At 35.9% G+C, this 20,442-nt stretch overlaps 1 protein-coding gene and 1 long non-coding RNA gene across 2 annotated transcripts in view; both read left to right on the plus strand.

Annotated features, from left to right (window-relative positions):
• LOC309476243 (SLAM family member 5-like) overlaps nucleotides 1-20,442 on the plus strand; it is a gene marked incomplete at its 3' end in the record, with an annotated part of 70,953 nt that overhangs the window by 21,294 nt on the left and 29,217 nt on the right. The gene's annotated exons all lie outside the window — the stretch shown is intronic.
• Nucleotides 15,875-17,463, plus strand: LOC309476408. The gene is made up of 2 exons (XR_014198116.1): nucleotides 15,875-16,254; nucleotides 17,126-17,463. It is a non-coding gene; the product is annotated as an uncharacterized lncRNA (long non-coding RNA).

Here is a 20,442-nt window from a genome sequence, read left to right on the forward strand (position 1 = left end):
AAAATTCAGTTGTAATGCCATCAATACCTGGTGCCTTTCCATTTGCCATTTTTTTAAGGGCATTTTCAAGCTCAACTAAACTCAAAGTTTTACTAATTTCCTCATTTGCATTTTTAGTTATCTGTGGTAAATTTTCAAAAAAATCCAAATTACCGTCTTGTTCTTCTGAAATTTCACTTTTGTACAAATCTTTATAAAAATGTACAGCTCTTTTTCTAATATCTGAGGGATTTGTCAATAAAAATCCTTTTTTCTGACCGCAAGGCATGAATAAACTTTTTCTGACCATTCTTTTTTTCTAAACTAAAAAAGAATTTTGAAGGAGCATCCATTAATTCTGCACTTTGGAAACGTGATCTAATGATAGCACCTTTTGTTGTACAACCTAGCATATCGGCTAACAAATTATTTTTCTTTTTAATGTGTTCTATATATGTGGCATCTTTTGTGGACTCTGCAAGCTCCTGTAGCTTCATCAACTCTTCTTCTAACACACTCATTGAGCTATTTATGTCTCTTGTGGCGTTGTGAGTGTATTGTTGACACAACTGTTTAATTTGTATCTTCACAAAATCCCACCACTGCTGCAAAGTTAAGAAAGAAGCTTTCATAGATTTAGCATTTGTCCAAAACTCTTTAAAAACTTCTCTAAAAAGAGTGTCACATAATAAATGATTGTTAAAATGCCAAAAAGCACTTTTTGATTTCACAAAACTTTTTCCTACAACACATTTTATCAAGCTGTGATCAGAAAGACAAACCGGACTAATTGAACATTCTCTAAACATACTTAATTGATGCTTAAAACCATAGAATCTATCAAGCCTTGCCAGCGATAGCTGATTATCATGAGCGTGAGCCCAAGTGTACTGTCTCTGTGTACCATGGAAATTTCTCCATATATCAGGCCCGGCTCCACGGGGGGCCAGGGTGGGCCTGGCCCACCCAATCAGAAGCTTGGCCCACCTTGGCCCCACACCACATAACAGCCAATCACAAAATTGTTCAATATTCAATCGCTGCTCTCACGCCACACACCATGTTCTTATGCAGTGAAACATACATCGCGGAGCAGAGAGGACACTGACAACGCGCTAACAGACAGGACAGGCCAGGTTACTTTTACTGTAATATGAAACAAAGTCTCAACTTTCAAATTTGGTCATTTTTTAACGCAATTTAAAAAATAAATACCGTTTTGTGGCTCTTTAATGTGTCTGACAGATCGCTATAGAGTCTCAGTTAAAGCTGCTGGTGAACCGATCATCACTTCCTTCTAGTTAATTTATAGCATCAAATAAACATAAATGAACATCAGAGGGAATGTTGTTTTAACCGTGGAAAGACGTCAGTACACAACGCGTTATTCAAGTTCAAATCATCCAACGTTAATCTATGGAAGCTTGTTTCCGCCACAGAATAAAACATTTTAAAAGATAATTGCGACTTTTTATCTCACAATTGCGAGTTTACATCTCGCAATTCTGACTTTATTTCTCAGAATTGCGAGATATAAAGTCAGAATTGCGTCTTATAAAGTCAGAATTGTGAGATATAAAGTCAGAATTGCGTGTTATAAAGTCAGATTTGCGAGATATAAAGTCAGATTTGCGTCAAATAAAGTCGCAATTGCGTGTTATAAGTCAGAATTGCGTGAAATAAAGTCGCAATTGCGTGGTATAAGTCAGAATTGCGTCTTATAAAGTCAGAATTCTGACTTTTTTTCTCGCAATTGCGACTTTATATCACGCAATTCTGACTTTATATCTCGCAATTCTGACTTTATAACACGCAATTGGGAGATATAAAGTCAGAATTGCGTGTTATAAAGTCAGAATTGTGAGATATAAACTATTCTGAGGTAAAAAAAAAAAAAAAGAAAGTCTTTTTCCCCCTTAGAATTGGACTTTATATCTCACAATTGTGAGTTTATAGGCTATCTCACAATTCTGAGAAAAGATGTCAGAACTGCGAGATATAAAGTCGCAATTGCGTGTTATAAAGTCAGAATTGCGTGATATAAAGTCGCAATAGCGAGAAAAAAAGTCCCAATTCTGACTTTATATCTCGCCATTCTGACTTTATAACACGCAATTGCGACTTTATTTTTCACGCAATTCTGACTTTATATCTCGCAATTCTGACTTTATAACACGCAATTGCCACTTTATTTCACGCAATTCTGACTTTATATCTCGCAATTCTGACTTTATAACACGCAATTCTGACTTTATATCTCACAATTCTGACTTTATAAGACGCAATTCTGAGAAATAAAGTCAGAATTGCGAGATGTAAACTCGCAACAGTTTTCTAAAATGAGCAAAAAGCTGATGTTGTAAATGGTATAGTGATGTAAATAGTTATTTTAAAAGACCTGTCCCTTTTGATCAAATCTAAAGTTACTTAATTGATACAGGATCTGTTAAGGGGTAAAAAATAATAATAATATTACAAATGCAAAAAGAGAGAATGTAAAAATAAACCTGTTAAACATTTTTATCTCTATAGAGTTACTAAATAGTTGCAATATATATATATATAAATAAAAAACACCCGGCCCACCTGGAACATCACTTGGCCCACCTTTCATCTCATATCTGGAGCCGGGCCTGATTAAGCTATGAGTCTTTTTCATTTGAATTAGCCTCTTTCTTGACTGCATATGTGGTTCAACATGATTTCGATCTATGACATTTTCAGTGCAATTAAAATCCCCTCCTAACATTAACAAATCATCATTGTTACAATCATTTAAAACATCATCCAAAGTGTTCAAAAAAACAATTCTTTCCAAAGCTATAGTTGGAGCATATACACAGACAAAAACAAAATAACTATTTTCAAATACAGCTTTGATCTTCAGCAACCTTCCTTTAATTGTTTCCTCTACATTATAGGAATATGGAGTAAAGTTTTTAGAAAATAACACAGCAACTCCACCACTCAATGAAGTAAAATGGCTTAAAATCGCTAATCCATCAAATTCTTTAACCCATTCTACAGCGTTTGATACATCACTATGGGTCTCTTGTACGAACAACACATCAATTTTCTTATATTTCATTCATTCAAATACTTGAGCTCTCTTCTTAAAATCCCTTGCTCCGTTAACATTCAAGGAATAGGGCCCTATGATTTCCGTGATGCGGAAAACGCGGACGGAATCACGGAATTTACACATGAAAACGGAATTCTCTTATTCCAGAGCCATAGAGAGAAAGAGTTGCGACACTCCCATAGACCTCCGTTGTAAATAATGGCGGCGCTTTTAACCGCCTACTTCCGGGATTTGAAGATCGGAATAGTTCCAAACACTGACTGCCATTTGGGCGTTGGACACCATTCACTTACACTGCTGCGCGTCGAGTTGTTCCAGAGTTAAGTTGCTGAAATATCGACCTCTTTTGAATTGTCAACTGTCTCAGAGGCCCTTTGCGATGCTTATACTGGTCTTCATTTGTACATGCACAGCGTAATTATTTATATTTTATGTTGGTTGTTTCAACCAATTTTCAAGCACTGCCTGCTACTGCTATCTAGTTAGCTAGCGCGACTTCGTCAGCTAAGAGTTCGGTAATGAATCGCTGCCACCTTTATAGCAACTTTTATTTAATTTAATTTTTTGGGATATACTAACTTTTCATTATGTTTTATTGTCTTGAGTGAAGCGGCTTGTGAGAACAATGCTGGACCTTTAGGATTGTTATGGCCATCACCAGTCCTGTCTGTTTCATGGATCACCTGCCCCTGGTTTTTGTTTTTCTTGTTCACACACACAAGCACACATTTTTGTTGTCTGTCATTGTTTAATAAAAAATATTTTATTTGAAAACCTTCATTTGTATCAGCCATGCTTAAATTCGTTTTTAATCTGTTATAGTTTTGATAATGTGTATGGCTTAATCTTAAAATAATATTCTTAGTCTTAACATGATCATGTTTCACGTTGTGGTCCTGGGGGTGGCCACTTTCATCAGAAGAAGTGAGCTAGCTTCTAAGCGAATTCTGAACGGACCGCCACGGCAGACCTCTTTGCGTGATCACGAAGGTAGGCTAATGGCTGAATCAAAATTTATAAGCAAAATCACGGGAATCAATAGCCTAATACAGCCCAGTTGTGCTAAAATAAATATCATGAGACGTCCATCATCAGATGAATGATATGGAAAAGTTAAGTTAGAGCCGCTAAAGCCAGTGCTACTACCCATGCGAACATGAACACTAAGCTTTTCCCTCCAAAAATATAGCCTAAAACGTATCTCCAAATGCAAAACTGACATTAACAAGATGCAATAATGCAATAACAGCTGAAAAAGTACTTGGGTGTGTGTTTTATTTTATATTTACCGTTCAATAATGCAATCGCTGCTGTCTGCCCCATAGAAGAACATGACAGCCAGCGTACGTTTTGGAACTATTGGGGCTTACATGAACCACGTGACAGCCATAGCGGCGACATCAAAGAGTGTCGCAACTCTTTCTCTCTATGGCTCTGGCTCTGTCTTATTCACCTTATTCCGCCCCGCCCACTTTTAATACTTCGCGCTTCCGCATTTTGTCATCCGACTTCCGCTAAACTGACACGGCACATCCGGTAGCTATTTCAGTAGTTAGAAGATTGTTTATAGTTAGCCAAAACTTTATCAAAATGACAAATAACGTTAATACCGTAAATGTTTTAAATTGGGAGCACGGAGAAAACTTCGTACGACGATCAGTTGGTCTCACATTGTCTCATCCATCGTCATTGTTAAAGGGGTCATATAATGCCATTTTTGTACAAGCTAATATGATTCTTTAGGGTCTAAATTAAAAGTTTGTAATATACTTTAATTAAAAATTCTCATTAGTATTGTAAGAAAACACTCATTTTACCTGGTCAAAAACAGCTCTGTTTTCAGCACGCCGTTTCAGTGCATGTGTCTTTAAATGATAATGAGCTTTGCTCACCCCGCCCCTCTGTTCTGTGCGTACACCGTTTGTAACACAATAACCACGCGTTGTTCATTATAAACGTGGGATTATGAATTATATTGAGAACGTCGTACATAGAAAACATGCTGTAATGTACCCTGAGTGTAAACCTTAGATGCATTCATTGTGAAGCCCGCAGCAAGGTTTGCAAATTTCGCAAAGATTAATAAATACTAATATAAAGGTTAATAAAACATTACACTCACATCTTCTGGAGGTTCAGCAATAACACGTTGGTACCGATCCGTTTTTTCTCGTTTGTAAAGCTGTCTGGTGTGAAATGATTCGCGTAAACATGAAAGCATGGACAATCGTGGGGAATCCCCGTGAGGGAATCCCCGCGTCAATCCTTTGGGCATATAGCTTCAAAAACAAAACTCAGCCACTGCATCTATAACGGCTCAGATTTAGGAACATCCAAATGACTGCTGTGTTCCTTATTCCTTATACGCCATTCTACTCCAGCATATCAACAATGGCGGACTACTATGACGACGGCTGTCACAGCTTGCTCAGGGCGGGTCTTGTGTTGAAGCACGGCTGTCAATCACAATCGCGGGAGGGGCGTACGATCTTATGACGTCACAATATCGAACGGCTTGATTTCATAGATGGTCAAACATATAAGGAGATTAAAACAAAACCACTGGATGGATTTTAATCATGATAGGATGGTTGTGTACAGGCACTGCCAACAGACATTTCAGTGCAATCAACTTGTAAAAGTGCATGTACCATTATATGACCCCTTTAACGTGGCCAGAGGTAACGTTAACCTATGGGAATATTTAACTACGTCCTGTCAGAAGGAGTTGATGGAGCAGCAATGAAAAATTATTTGTAAATAAGAAGGAATGAGAATATTTAGGGTTAAGGATAGGAGATTAGGTAATTGGTTAAATATGAATGATTAAGTTGTATAAAATCAGCTGTAAGAAGTGTTTGATGTTTTCAGGAAGCTAGAGACACCTTCTGCTGACCTTCATGTAGATACATTTCACCATTTAAATTTCATAAGTAATAAACCAAGATGGTATTCATTTGCAAACTTGACGTGACTTATTCCTTCTAACTAGAAGAATCATTTAAGTTTTAAGGGGAATCTACAGAGCTCACATTATATGGTTTAATAATAAATGACTGACAGGTAAAATCTGGTCACATTGTAAAGGTTTATAAAAATAACTATTCATAACAGGTAAAATCTGGTCACATTGTAAAGGTTTATAAAAATAACTATTCATAACAGGTAAAATCTGGTCACATTGTAAAGGTTTATAAAAATAACTATTCATAACAGGTAAAATCTGCTCACACTGTAAAGGTTTATAAAAACAACTATTCACAACAGGTAAAATCTGGCCACATTGTAAAGGTTTATAAAAATAACTATTCATAACAGGTAAAATCTGTTTTACAAGATTCACAAGAAGGACAAGTTTCACCTTCCTTTCATAGAGGAGATCGGTAATGGTGAAGCCTCTGTCTGCCATTACTTCATTGCTTGGAAGAAGTTATTAAGTGCACGATATTGAAGAAAAATGCGATATGCGATAATAACTCATTAAACAATGCGATATTTGATATGCGATACGATAATGCTTAAAGTATATAAAATTAACTTAAATTAGATTTAAAATTATATAACCTACATATGTGTTTCACATTCTTTTTGTAACAAGAAAACATCCCTTCAACTTGTGAAAGTGAACATCAGTGTTTTACTGTATATAAGAAGTGTTATTTTAACATCAGTGTAAACCACAGGGTTCAGGTTATCCTACATTAGGTCTATTTAACAACAGAAACTGAATAATCAAATGTAAAAGTAAAACACTGCTTAGTTTTTCACTGTATGAATTATATAAACTGATTAAAGCTTATTAAAGCTAAAAAAAATTATGCATATTGCGATATATACATTTGCGATATTTTGATATATTGTGCTCTACATGTTGTGTTTGGAAACTGCTCTCTGAAACACTTCTCCATGATGTCAAGCAAACGCGAAATCACCTTGCTTACAATGGACTGAGAAACACCAAACCTTTCAGCAAGATCACCCTGCAATAAATTAAAGGGTTAGTTCACCCAAAAATGAAAATTCTGTCAGTAATTACTCACCCTCATGTTGTTCCAACCCCGTAAGACCTTCGTTCATCTTCGGAACACAAATTGAGGAAAAAAAAATGGAGGAGTGAGACATCTCTCAGTTTAATCAAAAATATCTTAATTTGTGTTCCGAAAATAAACAAAGGTCTTACGGGGTTGGAACAACATGAGGGTGAGTAATTACTGACCGAATTTTCATTTTTGGGGGAACTAACCCTTTAAGACACCGCTTCATCAGAGTCATCAGGAGCTGATCCCAAGCTGAAAGCTGTTGGTGTGTGAATTGGTAAGGTGCTCGGCAACTGAATGGAACGCATCCAATGTCGACCCTGTGTAGAGCTGACAATGGTGGTTGTTTCTCAGCAGAGTTATGTACTATGGCACTGGCTCAACGCATTGTGTTCCCATTTCAGATGTAGGTGGCTTCAGGTTGAGTTAAGTAAAACGTATGTACTCCCCTTTATACCCCTCTACTACTATATTTAAGGCAATGGCTACAAAATAAAAGACCTATAGAGATAATAAATCTATAATCTATGAAAATATGTATTCAAAAGTTCTATTCACATACATATATTACACATACACAGCAATATTTATACACTACAAGTTATTCCATATAAGCTCAAGTTATTGTTAACACTATTATAGGCCTACCTCTGGAATTTAATTTCTTTACACATCTTTTTAAAATGTAATATGTTTGCACATTGCTTTAACTCATTATTTAGTGTATTCCACAATTTGACACCACTAACAGAACCTTTTCAGTTCAAAAACTGATAGTCTTAAAATTTGACATATCCACCTTGACTCACTGACTTGAATGAGTTAATCATTAAATAATTAAACGAGATTTACATGTATTTCCTCAATGTTTATTGTACAATTCTTTACATTTATAAAATGTCAAATTATTAATAAATCGTTAATATAAAATTATCCCTATTTTCAGGATGCTCACCCATGGCACCCATAGTGCATTGCGGCATGAATTAAGTAAACTCAATTTGCTTTAATTATGCTTTAAGGTTGTGCCATAGCAGTAAATTGCAATTGTCTTCTAGTGAATCGTGAAACCGCTGCCAGTAGGCTACTGAAATATAGGCCCTTTAACACAAACATTTTAACAGGCCTGGGACACCGCAGAGCAAATTGTTGTCAAGATTTTTCAATAGGCCTACAAGTAAAGAAAATAGAGGTGGACTATAACAGTCAGAAGTAAAACATGTCAAAATTACAGTTTCTCCTTCAGCTCCTCTAACCCATCATGGCAGTTTTATTGTATTAATATTCATTTTATGCCAAGATGAATAATGATGACACACATACATTATATATATATATATATATATATATATATATATATATATATATATATATATATATATATAATAAATATAAAAATATATAAACTTTGCTGCCAGACTTAAATTATTACTCGCGTGCCAAGCCCGCGAAAGAACTTGGCAGCGGGTATAAAAGCTGAAGTCTGTGCCAAGCGCGTACCCACATCCCAACTGCCGACTCCCTGCTGACAGGACTGATTACACGGACTTTGAGTTTTCTGAGGTAAGTACTTTATTTATTGAATTTGTTTAAATTACTTTACAAATTATAAATACAAATATCAATGACATTTTAAAAATGAATAGTCAATTCTACAATCGAATTAAATTATTACTAACAAGGCCAAAAAACCTGTTACCATTAAATCTGTGACGTCACTTGCGCTAAAGGAGCTAATCAGAATGAAAGAAACTCTTTAGTGTCTCTCATGTTAACGTTTGGCCCTACTTAATATTGATAACAACATAGACGTTGGAACAGGGGGGGCGGTTGTTGGAACAGGGGGGGCGGGGGGGGGCGGGGGGGTCGGCCGCCCCCCCTCCCACCACCACCCCTTTTCCCCACCCCTCTAGGGGTCAGCCAGCTGTTTTCTTCGTTGTTTTTGGTTTCCATTTTATATATACAGAATCTGAATTAAATGTGTTTGATTTAAGCCTACATTTCAACATTTTGTGTCATAAAATTTCTTGTTTTTAAGCCTTTCGCACGTACGGTCACACCGTTGTGATCAGTCTAGGCTGGTCCCTGGAGCGTTTCACACCGGTGTGATCAGAACGGTCAGTGCATCACATGATCAACTGCTAAAGAGACAGGCGCGCTCAGAGCTGTCATATATCACAACTTTTCAGTGTTTTCAACCACATACTGTTTATTTTAGGTTTCAGACATATAAATTCACATAGCCTAAGTAGGCTACTAAAAAAACAATACATTTAGAATTTGTAAAATACACACTGATGTCTATAGACATCAGTGTGTATTTTACAAATTCTAAATGTATTGTTTTCGGAGGTAATAATAATCCTTTCCATTATAATTCGACCTATTCTTCTCCCAGTTCACCAGCCACTTACTTTTATGTATTTTGGGAGAAGTGGATGAATGTGAAATTTACACGTGTTGTAAATCCAACAGATCCGATTCTCTGAACTGCGTCTGCGGCACAAATTAACACGGCGGCGCCCATCGCGCATACAGCTCAACTAACGCGATCGTTATAAAGGTGTTTAAACAACAATACACTTCCACTTGCATATATTTGACAATCGGAATATCAGATATTTCATGCCATAGCTAACACATTTGTGAATATTCTGAATAAAAAAGGAAAAATGACATAAAAGCAGATCATCATTCATTCAGCGCTGTTGACTTTAGAGCGCTCCGTGGATAGACTGAAGGAGTGGTCCGTGGAGCTCGCTGAACTCCAGACACACATGGCCACGTTTTCTGCGCGTTTATGACCCTGCTCTGCGTAAATGCATTGCCTCTTTTGACGCGTTTTGACATAGATTTCATTGAAGGTAAATTGGAGCGGCCACACTGAGCTGTGCGTAACGCCCACAGACTTGAAGTGAACGAGACAGAGGCTGTCCGGTAGCCTACTGTCTGAAATGGTTAACTCTGTGGGGATGCATGTGCAAAACAGGTTTAACTAATCATAAAGTCAATCAGGATACATAACACAGGCTACTAGGCCTACACTAACACCCCCCCCCCCCCCCCCCCCCCCCCCCCTCAAGAATCCCGCCCCCCCTCTCACAATATAGTTCCCACGTCCCTGGATAACAACCATAAAATATTTAAAAAACTAGTCAAATCCTCACAGATGCGAAAGGAAACTGAATTTGTTACATACTCCTGAAGCGCGCCCACTTGCGCGTGAATGAGCGCTCGCCTCAAGCACCCACGGAAATGGCCGAACACTCACGGAAAAATACGAGATATTCTCCATTTATTTTAACCGGTGGATATCACAGCGGGTCTCGGCGCGTGTGGGCAGAAACATAAATCTGTGCCCATGTTATCATTATATCCTCCTGAGACCCAGCAATGGAGGTTTCCTTTGTAGAGGACATTTGTTTTTTGATTTTCAGAGATACCAAATGTTTGGAGTTAAGAAAAAAAAAAAAAAAAAATTGGTATTGGATTAGGTCTTAAACTGACAGCAACCTTTTAAACCTGCTGCTGTCGGTCATTAATGTTAATCAAACAACCAAAGACAAATAAAAAAATCACTTAGCCTACTGCTCTTGACTAAATAACTTTTAGGCTATAGCTTTTTGTAAACGAGGATGATTATCATTGATGAAAAATGAATTTTAATTTGTACAGACATAATGCAATACCTGTTCAGTCATGTTTCTTCTTTTTCTCCATTTTACTTTTGTGTCAACAGCTGCTAAATAAACCCCAAAAGCTCTTTTAAGAGCTCTTTCAACCGTTAAGTGTCTTTATCCATGTAAGTATATTTTGGGAGACCCTTTAGTATTTGGGCTTTAATTCTTTATAGCTAAATCATCAGCAATGTCTTGAGATGTTTCCCTTATTTGCACCTAGCTGTCCATGTTAATGTAATGTTATTTACCTGCCTTTACCAGTTTAACATTTTGTGACTGATTGAAAAAGATCTGCAAAGATGAGAAACATGGACATAATTCATGCATTTTCTCATGTTACCATAATATTTTGCTGTCTAGTCAATAAATAAATACAAATCCATATGATCCTGTACCACAATTTCAGATTTTACAATTGTCTTCCTTTGCTGAAAATGTTGTTATTTTTTTTCTTGTAAGATATCTTTTGCACATTCTTAGTTTCACTTTATATTTATTCTAGATATTCATATTAGATTAATTTGCATCATTACACATTTGGATTGTACTGCTGAAATGTAATACTGTATATTTCTTTTATTATTTCCTTTTTTTTTTTTTTTGCATCATCCTCCACTGTGATTTTTTTTTTTTCTATCCATCCTTTATTTCAACTAGGGTAAGTTATCTTTTTTTAGCATCCATTAAAGGTATTTATTAGAGGTCGACCGATAGTGAACTTATTAGTGGATATATCTAGGTTTGGCGGTACATGCCGATAACCGATTATTCAACCAATATTTTTTTCATTGTTGCAGGGGTCTGGCTACTTCAAGGCTGTACTTCAGTAGTGGTTTAATCCGTTGTCTTCTGAAGCAATATTGTTGAATTCGGAGACCAAAAAGATGCAAAAGGAGTCACATATTACTCTTAAAGAAAAAAAAAATGTTTTGGTTTTGTTTTCATTTTCTAATTTATGGAGTCCTGGTCACTACAGGAGATACAATTTTAATAAAAAAAAATAAAAATAAAAAAATCCCGCCATGTGTTTCTACTCCAAATAATATATATGTATATATGACATTCACAAAACTGTTTTTTGTTATGGGTCTCAGGAGGATATTGGATTAGGTCTTAAACTGACAGCAACCTTATAAACCTGCTGCTGTCGGTCATTAATGTTAATCAAACAACCAAAGACAAATAAAAAAAATCACTTAGCCTACTGCTCTTGACTAAATAACTTTTATAGCTTTTTGTAAACGAGGATTGATCTATATTTAATTTATACAGCAAAGAGTATGCAGTTAAATTTATTTTACATTTGATTATTCAGTTTCTTTACCAGAACACTACCTAATACTTACTGTGACCAGTTCAAAACAATAAAAAAGAAGTAAAAAGTAATTTCAGGGCTAGGCCAGGCCAAAATAAAAAAAAAACACTACAGAAACTAAATATCATACCGGACCAAATAAAGCAAAAGAAAATACAAGACCTTCTCCTTAACTAACTTTTAATATATCAAAAATAAATTCCAATAGTGTTCATGACTCAGGCAGTTTGTTCTTAGGTTAAATCTGAAAATGAGGGAGAGAAAAAAAAAAACATTATCAATGACTCTAACTTCACAGAATTCAAAATCAAAAGCTATGAAAACACAATTTCAACAGCTTTCCACAAAGTGGCCAACACATGCTCTGTCTCTCTCGCGCTTCCTTTCCTCTGTTTCCTCCTCCACTGATGGCACGTCCAGGGCAGAACAACCTGTGAGAGACGGGGGAAAATGGGCCTCGCAACTCACCGGCTTACGCAGTCACAACAAAAGGGTTAAATATATCACTGTATATCTGGGTGTGCATAGTCGACAAAACATTCCTAAAAAACAGAGCAATCAAAGAAAAAAAATGAAATCAAAATCTACTTTTCTGACCTGCCCTGCTTCTAGAGGTCTCTGTGTTTGCTGTTAATCTCACCTGTTGCTTCAGCCCTAGCTGGCTCTCCCACACCAGCATGTTGGCTGCAGTCCTCCTCCTCCTCCTCTCCTACATCTCTCTCTACACTCTCTACATCTCTTCCTGACCCTCTCTTGCTGCTTCAGCTGCCACAGCAGCGCTGACTGAAGCCTGGAAATATTCAAAATAAATTAAAGGGCATGTTGCAGGTTAGAGTACCCAGTAAGCCAATGTATAGAAAAATATTGTAGGAACTAGATTTAAATATAAACATATACTTATAAAATGCAATTTAGGCTTCTGGAGTCGTTTTTGTGAGTACAATTTTACTTCCGCATTTGAAAACCGCCGAACCAGAAGTGACATAACATGAGGTCAAAGTAAACAATAGGAAAGCAATGGATCGCAATGACAGCTCGGAAAGCTGGGGGAATTGTAGCCTAAATGTTTACTCGTATGATATATATAATTCATATAATTGATATATATGATGATATCATATGATCATGAGCCTGATATGAAGCCAAGTGAGCAGGACAGGCCAGGGTTAGACAGAACAACGGTGAGTTGTGGTGTGAGGAGAACAGGGCAAGAGAACAGTGTTAGCTTATAGATGTATTCACGTTAGAAAAAAACCTGCAACATGGGCTTTAATTGAATAGCTTAGGCTATATACTAAACAATGTTATTTAGTTCAATGTGATTAAATGTTAGAATACGATCTCATGTTATTTTAATGTTGATCTAGCTTACTGCTATTCTCATACAGCCAACAAACTAACTTACAACATTCAACACACTCAAATGCAGTTTAGTGTGATAGTGTAATGGCTCGTTTCCACTGAGCAGTACGGTCCAGTACAGTACGGTACGGGTCGGTTTAACCATGATCTCGATAGCGTTTCCACTGACAACAGTACCATTACTTGATAGGCGTGGTGTTTCGATCGACGTAATTTTCGCGCGAAGAAGAACATAGTAAACTACAATGGATGACATACAGCAGATCTTGGTCTTGCTTCTCGGCATGTTTGTCACAAGAAGACAAGCGTAGACGTTAGCCTTTTCTCAATGCCAAGTAGGTCTACGCAAAGTTTGGACTTGCCATTCCGACTCAGGAGAATGTGCTCAGTGCTGATTCTGACGGTAAGTTTAGGTTTAGGGAGAAATGACAGCGCACTGTGAAGGGTAAGATGATGCGCTTGACGAACGCGGCTAGTTTTCAAAAGTTTGGGGTCAGTAAGATTGTTAATGTTTTTAAAAGAAGTATCTTCTGCTCACCAAGGCTGCATTTATTTGATAAAAAACAATAAAAAAAAAACTGTAATATTGTGAAATATTATGACAATTTAAAATGACTGTTTTCTATTTTAATATATATTTAAACTGTAATTTATTCCTGTGATCAAAGCTGAATTTTCAGCATCATTACTCCAGTCTTCAGTGTCACATGATCCTTCAGAAATCATTCTAATATGATGATTTGATGCTCAAGAAACATTCATTATTATTATCAATGTTGAAAACAGTTGTGTACAAATTTTCAAAATTATAAAAAAAAATGAATAGAAAGTTCAAAAGAACAGCATTTATTTAAAATAGAATATTTTCTAACATTATAAATGTCTTTACTGTAACTTTTGATCAGTTTAACTCATCCTTGATGAATAAAAGTATTGATTTATTTGTATTTCTTTCCCCCAAAAATAAAATAAAAATTCTTACTGACCCCAAACTTTTGAACGGTAGTGTTTAATGTTACAAAAGCTTTAGATTTTAGATAAATACTGTTCTTTTGAACTTTCTATTCATCAAAGAATTTTGAAAAAAATGTGTACACAACTGTTTTCAACATTGATAATAATAATGAATGTTTCTTGAGCATCAAATCATCATATTAGAGTGATTTGTGAAGGATCATGTGACACTGAATACTGGAGTAATGATGCTGAAAATTCAGCTTTGATCACAGGAATAAATTACATTTATTCACATAGAAATATGGATATTTCACAATATTACTTTATTACTTTTTTTTTTATCAAATAAATGCAGCCTTGGTGAGCAGAAGAGACTTCTTTTAAAAACATTAAAATTCTTACTGACCCCAAACTTTTGAATGGTAGTATATATATATATATATATATATATATATATATATATATATATATATATATATATGAAGAGTTCAAATGCAAAAGCCTCTAAGTGCCATCTGAAATTTTCTTCTAGAATGATCATTTTTATCAAGCTTGTATATTTAATTTCAGTAATTTCACCTAAATGGCAGTGAAAATGACCTATTAAATGTAATTTAAGTGAAATTACTGAAATTAAATATACAAGCTTGATAAAAATGATCATTCTAAAAGAAAATTTCAGATGGCACTTAGAGGCTTTTGCATCTGAACTCTTCATATATATATATACACACACACATACATTAAATTGTGTGTGTGTGTGTGTGTGTGTGTGTGTGTGTGTGTGTGTGTGTGTGTGTGTGTGTGTGTGTGTGTGTGTGTGTGTGTGTGTGTGTGTGTGTGTGTGTGTGTGTGTGTGTGTGTGTGTGTATCCAAGTAATACACGTGTCCACTTTGAAACACAATGTTAATCTGAAGTTAAACCTGGCTCCTGGTAGGTTTAATTTAAGCCTCGATTTAGTCCTGGAGTAACTCTAGTCTTCCTCCAGGAAATCAGTTTATTAAACTCTGGACTAAACTAAATCTAGGACTATTTAAAGCCTTGACTGAGAAAGCAGATTTCTGTTAATCTGGTTTAAAGGGCAATTTTAGTCTAGGATTAGGCTTAATCTCGGTCCGGGAAACTGCCCCGGAGTGTCATGTTTGTTTTTAATCCCAGTATCCATTTAAAAAAAATAGCAGTTGAATAATCTGTTATCGTCAAGTACGATCAAACCTAAATATCGGTAAAATCCACTATCGGTCGACCTCTACCCAGGGCCGGCGCGTCCATATAGGCGAACTAGGCAATTGCCTAGAGCGGAACTTTTGTAAGGGCGGCAAAATGTGTGCCAATCGGGAATGAACAATTCACAAAATAGGCTATATGATTTGCTGAGCTGCCGCTGCGCCGCCCTGCGCCGCCCCGCGCCGCCCCGCGCAGCCCCGCCCCCTGCTCTCACGAGTCATGACTCATGACTGAGGCTGCGTTCGAAACCGCATACTTCCCTACTATTTAGTATGGGAAAAAGAGTAGGCGAGCGAAAAAGTATGTACGAATCCAAAAGAGTAGGCGAGAATTACCTGGGTGACGTATTAATTATCGCGAGATTCGGACTTAAGTGCGTTCGAATATGCCTACTTTCCTACTATATAGTAGGCGAAAACAGTACGTGAAGGAAGCAGTACGTTCGAAACATCAGTATTCATAAAAGAGTAGGCGAGAAGTTCCCGGATGGCTTACTGCTTCCACACAGATTTTTGAGTGCTGATCCGTGGATACTCTTCTATCCCAGGAGGCCACGCGAGAGGATACGTCATTATCAAACATCGCGGAGATCAGCGACGCGGGTGCTTTCAAATGTGAGTAAACACGGTTCCTTGTGTTAAAATTGCATGTGTTGAACTACTGTGGAGTAAACTGTTGAATTGTTGAAGGTGTAAAGACGTTACACAGTATAGTATAGTTGTGATTTTGCTGTAAAAACACGTTTTACTATGTATAACGTTAGCTAACATGGGAGCTCCAGTAAGGACACGTAAGTTACGTCTCTAAAGTGGATTTACATAAACCATATACATCTTAAAGACGCTTATTTAAAAGGTCTATTTACATCTGACAGGAAAATCTTCAGTAAGTATTGCAGAAGAGCACATCACTACATGAAATAGACATCTGAGTGATGAATGTGTGCTAGAACAAATCTATATAGTAACTAAACATAAGTTATCTATTTTATTTGTCCATTACTGTTGATAAATTGAGGAACATTTATGTTGGATAAAAAGTTAAAACAACCTCAACATGTAAATGTAGTGTTGAGCTCATAAATCACAGAGGTAATGTGAAACTTGTCTGGATGTTACAGGGTCGGATGAAAAACGTGTGTGTTTATGCAGTGGAGGAGAGTGGCTCATGAAGCAGAATGCTGCCATCAAAGGCTTTGAGTGAGTATACTACAGAAATAAATAACAACAACTATTTAAATATTAAGTTGTAGTTTATTTTAATTATTGTAATTTCAAACAGAGCTATTACAGCACTTTTCTGATTCTTGATTTCTGTGCATTTGCCACAAAGCTTTTGTGGTGGAGCAGGACCTGCGAGGGAAGATGATGGCGGCATTTGTGAAAAAAAACAAACACGTTTTTGTCTTCTAAATAATACTGAAATCAAATGACATTGTGCGGTTAAAATGACTGTTTTTTGTGTTATGTTTGTGCATTTTTGTAGGATCTGAAATGTCAGCAGGCTGGTGTGAGCACTGAGGATGAGGAGCCCAGAGCTGAATCCTGGAGATGGTGCCATGGATGAGACCTCCATCACTCCACCTGCCCTTCCAAGACCCTCCATCACTCCACCTGCCCTTATTGCCTCAGATTGTGGAGCACAACACTATACGCAACAACCTCAGGCACGAAGGCACGGCTCACCTCTGGTGGTCAGCTGATTCATCAGAATAAAGCCTCAGAATGGGAACCGCTGTGTTGAGATGGCAGAAGGATGTGGGGTTCAGCACCTGTAGTCTACATACATGATTGTAGTTTGAATAAAGCTTTGTTTCATGTGTTGACTTGTATATGCATTTGTTTATTGTGTGATGGTGACTTTGATTCATTCTTTTACAAATGTATTAATATTTCTCATTGTTGTCAGTAAATAAAATATAAATATTTAATGAATGCTTTATTTATTGTTTGAATGAAAATGTAGATATGTTCACTATATACACATCTAGAGTGTATTCATGCATAGCTATGTCATATGACATACATTACATTTTGTTTGTTTTATTGAATTATTTTCAGTAAAAATTAATATAATTAAGTATTGGTCAGCATTTATCGTTGTTATTATTGTATGTTTTGGGGTGGGATAGCAATACAATTCATTCTGGGGTGATATTAATTTTTAACATTAATGATACTTACATTTTTCGAGTATAAAATCAACAGTTTTCTCCAAAGGCGAATCTTCGCACAGCTGCCCTTTGTGCAGACATTACAAACGCTGAGGAAAACCGTTCTAGGTAGGGCTGTTGAGTTACTGATGTTATGAGGTGTATATATATATATATATATACACACACAAACACACATATATCAATCATGGGTTTGCATACATAATATGAGATTTTATACACAGGAAAAAAGAACCTACAAGGTTGAATATCGTAATATATATTTTCTTAAATAATTAGTTATAATACACTTAAAAAAATCATTTTTTGTTATTTATAGGCTAGGCCTGAGGGATGAAACGAGAGTTAAATTCATCAAGAAAAAGAGGAAAACATAAAGCAGTTAGCCACTTTTGCTTGTGGCTGAAAATGTTTGGATATAAAATAAAGAAATTAACAACATATTCAAGAGATGACAATTTGGGGATTTTGTAATAAAAATAAATAATATCGTTAAGGATAAAACGGTGGGTCACATTAGTAGGGTTAAATATAAGAACTTAAATCAACCCTAAATGTATTCACAACATAAATGGGCAGCAGTTTCTTCAAAAAGACCACAAAATGAGCAAGTTTAATCAATATCAAGATATTTACAGATAGATGAATTAAACGTGTCGTTCAAATTTTTCAAGTTGTGGCTCTTGTGATAACGCGTCGTAGGTCACATGATAACGTCAACATGGCAGATGTCCGGTTCGCATTCATACTCAACGAGATCTGGCTATAAAGTACCTACTCTTTTAGCGCTCGTTAAGTAAGTACTTATTGAAATTAAGTACCTACTCATTGAGTATGCGGTTTCGAACGCAGCCTGAGTGATGGGAAGTTCGGATAATTTTACTGACTCTCTTGTTCGATCTCGTTCATAAAAATGAACGAATCTTTATTTGAGTCATTTTCGTTAATTTAAGTGGCTTTAAATGTTACACAGCCAAAATCCCCGATCACATCCACCTACGCATAGTATACCGGTATGTATATATTTGCTTCCTCTTGGCCTAAAGTGTTCCTGCAACGGGAGTGTTCTCTGGCTAGAGCGCAGAACAGCGGAGTGTGTATGGACAGAAGTGCATGCCTGAGCTTGTGTTTTGGGTTAAGCTGCGTTGCTTTGACATTGTGGAAAATATAACAATAGAAACAAAATATAGGCAATTAGCATTTTTACCCATTATTATCAATCTAAATTAATCTCGATTTTAATTTAACTTAATTTCGTTTTTCTTTATGTAAATTTCGTTTTTCTTTATTTAAATTTCGTTTTACTTTATTTAAATTTCGTTTTTTCTTTATTTAAATTTTAAATTTTGTTTTTTCTTTATTTAAATGTTTTTTTTCTTTATTTAAATTTCGTTTTTTCTTTATTTAAATTTTACATTTAGTTTTTTTCTTTATTGAAATTTTGTTTTTCTTTATTGAAATTTTGTTTTTCTTAATTTAAATCTACCCTTTACTGTGTCAGTAATTTGTTAGTCAGAAAAATATAGACTACCTTAAAGTATTGCTTAATTTAACAGACATGTGTGTGTGTGTTTTATATTGCTAGTGCAGCGTGGATAGGGGCGTCACCACTTTTGAATAAGAAACAATATCAAGACTATAAAACTCCTCAAAAAACGCGCACACTCTCAAACCTGACTGCACATCACATTTTTGACTTTATTGATTCTGCTTTTATTCCGGAGTCCCTTTTATTTTATTGCTCCGGAGTCGCATATCAGTCACAAAATGCGCCACGAGGAAGAAAAAAACATATATAGCCTAAGTCGCACTGGACTAAGTCGCTTTTTTTTTTTTTTGAAATGTATTTCTCTAAAGCGGCACTAAAAGAATGTTTTAAAACTTTCACAGAGACCTCAAACTGAAAGCACAAAGCCTGTCTTTAAATTTAATTTCGTTTTGTATTAATTGTATCTTAATTTTAATCGATGTTTCATCAACAAATTGTCTGGATTTAATAAGAAGTAGCCTAAATATAGGCTATTAGAAAATAAATAATCAGGATACGGAGGCGCTGGCGAACCTGGAGCTCGTCTCATAATGAAACTCAGCGTAGGCCTATAAGGTAGCCTATTGCCTCACAGACCTGAGACATATAGATAGCTTGAAATGTCTACTTTTAAGCAGAACAATTCAAAACGAAAGAAAACAGACTGCGCTGCTTATGTAATTCGTATGAAATGTGCATTTCTCTCTGGCGCTGCGAAGATCGCGAGTCGTCAACTTCATCTGTCTAGCCGACACTGACATAAAAAATAACTGTTTTATTAGTAAACAATTAAAATGTCTCCTGCTATATTTTACATATTTGCCTGTTCCTTACAAAACACTGACAGTGGGGTTTTTGACGGGTTTTTTTTTTTGTTTTTTTTGAGCAGCTGCGGACAAATTCTTTCGACACACACACACACACACACACACACACAATATTACGTAACACTCTGCGCTTATGTTTTAAAAAGATAATTTAACATATAAATAAAAATAATTAAATAGCCCACTTAAAGTGTTTATTACAAATAAATGACTAAATGCTAAAAATTAATACATTTTAATGAACAAACATATGCGTTGCATTTACAATTCTGGC

Source organism: Leuciscus leuciscus, assembly GCF_965113295.1.
Source record: "Leuciscus leuciscus genome assembly, chromosome: 15".
Lineage (NCBI taxonomy): Eukaryota > Metazoa > Chordata > Actinopteri > Cypriniformes > Leuciscidae > Leuciscus > Leuciscus leuciscus.